Source organism: Penaeus japonicus, unplaced genomic scaffold, assembly GCF_977035675.1.
Source record: "Penaeus japonicus unplaced genomic scaffold, GWHDUDI00000001_assembly GWHDUDI00000017, whole genome shotgun sequence".
Classification (NCBI taxonomy): Eukaryota; Metazoa; Arthropoda; class Malacostraca; order Decapoda; family Penaeidae; genus Penaeus; species Penaeus japonicus.
Window position 1 is genome coordinate 14,809,646 of NW_028234419.1, and position 2,500 is coordinate 14,812,145.

Here is a 2,500-nt window from a genome sequence, read left to right on the forward strand (position 1 = left end):
CAAGCGAAGGGCTTAGCCAGGCCACAGCGTGCGCCCCGCACCACCCCGCACCACCCTACCCCTCACCCTCCTAACCCTAAACCCCTTCGCTCCCTCCCCCTTTCCACAGGTAAACCCAAGGATCAAAACGAAATAAACACCAACCAGTCATGCTGTTTTACTTAACTGTCTCCGTAATGTTGTTATTTATTCCCTAAACCCACACATTACGTCCACGACTCCTAATCCCCCCCCCCCTCCATCCCACGTCCATTCCCACTTACTCTCTTCCATCCCCTCCCGTACACCCATTCTATCCCTCCCTTCCACCCACTCTCTCCCTCCCTTCCCTCCCACTTGCCCAAGCGGAGAAGATCCCTTTAATCGCCTGCGCTTAAACACTTCCCGCTAGTTGTACTTCACACCTCCCTCCCACCAGGCTCCCTTTTCTATAAAAAAAAATATATATAAATAAATAAAATCCCCGCTTTTACGGTTATATATTTATCAACACTTTATTTCAATTTCTTCGCTCACGACACAATATAAACTCTATGGTCAAATCCATCCACTTTTCGATTTCAACTGGATGTGCTTATGTTGTATATAAAAACAATATTTTGCAGCACCAAGATTGTAGGAGGGTTCATGACTGGGCGAGCACTACGCAAACTGAGGTGGCAGGAATACTCATAGCCACAGACTTTCTGTTAACTCAAGGCTCAGGAGTAATTTTCTGCGACTCGCAGAGTGCACTCCAGGCTCTGAACACTCTTGATAAAGGTGCTGGAAATATCGTAAATGATATAGGAATAAATGTACATCGCGCTAAGGAACGGGGCCATGTTATACATTTTGTGTGGATACCACCGCATGTTGGAATCGCTATACATGATCATGCTGATCGTCTAGCGAGGGCAGGATGTGATAAGCAAATTGTGGATATAGACTTTGGCATACCTCTTGCTAGGATTTCACACATAATAAGAACCTCCAGTAGGGAGGACTTGATGGAGCTAACAAACTCTCAAAGACCTGAAAGCTGTAGCATAAAACATTTTGACCAGTTTTCGCAGGAGAGATTCATGTATGGTTCATACAAGACAAAGACAAGACAATGTGATATTGTGACTGCAAGAATTAGACTTGGATACAGAATGTATTAGCAGGTCAATTCATAATGCAATGTAGAAGAAACTAAACGCAGACTTTGCAACGAAGAGTATAAACGAACACTTGAACATTACTGAGTGCCATATGATACAACCTTTTAGGCCCCCTAGCATGAGGTATGCAGAGTTATGTAATTATGTAATTATTTCAACTGTACTAGAAGATGTACTTATGCTATATACGAAATTCGGTATATGATAACCTATTAACAACATTTGTCAAATGTCTATTCACAGTTGATATACTATAGAATATAATCATGTTATTACCTTAATTTGTAATATAATGTTAGCAACAATGTCATGACTCTATATCAATTTATCAAAGCTTGCCCATGCCTGTGCACTTAGCCAGGATGGTAAATAAAGATCTAAACCTTCTAAAAAAAACTGGAGGATATAAGCATCCTAAATTTGTTATGTAGTATTATAATAAACCGGTATGACTATACATCAAAGTGTGCCAAAGCCTATCAATCGCACCTCCAGTCTAGACAAAGCGAAACAACGAAACAACAACAAAATAATCAAATGCATGATAAGATTAAGCTTTTTAATTATCTAGACATCAAAACTGTCAGTTCCCTGTGAGGAAACAACAGCAACTGTCAACAGCACCAAACAAAGATTCTCGAACAAAGAAAGCCTTTCAGCCTCTCTGTTCTTGTCATATCCTCTTGTAAAAAGATGTAAAATTAGACAAATATATAAAAGACGAGATTTTAATCATTCCGAAAACATCTCCAAATCTCTTTTGTAGCAAAACAACAAGTAGGCAAACGACAAGAAGGAAACGCAAGTCCCAAACAAATAAACCCCCTCACGACCCCCCACCCTCCCCTGTTTTTGTTACATTCCCTTGCGAAGATTGGTTTATGGCGGGCGTCCTCCTCTTAATCACCCACTCCTCGACAGATAGATCCTCGCCCACCCTCACGCAACAGCAAGGAAACAACGATCAACAAACGAACAAACCCTCTCACGACCCACTACCCCACCCCACCCCACCCCACCCCCCTGTCCCTCCGTCCCCGTGTCCCCGTGTCCTCCTGCCCACGCATGTCCGTAAGCGTGCGGACAAGGGGGCGAGGACACAAACACGTATAATCACGGCCTTGTTTATACGCCACTAACACCTGTTTCTCGAAGGGGAAAATGGTGATAAATTCGCTAAGGGAAATGGAAGGGGAAAAGTAGGGAGGGAGGGAGGGAGGGAGGGAGGGAGGGAGGGAGGGAGGGAGGGAGGGAGGGAGGAGGGGAGGGAGGAAGGGAGGGAGAGAGGGAGGGAGGGAGGAGAGGAGGGGGGAGGGAGGGAAGCAGGGAAAGTAGGAAAAGGAGGGAGGAAAGAG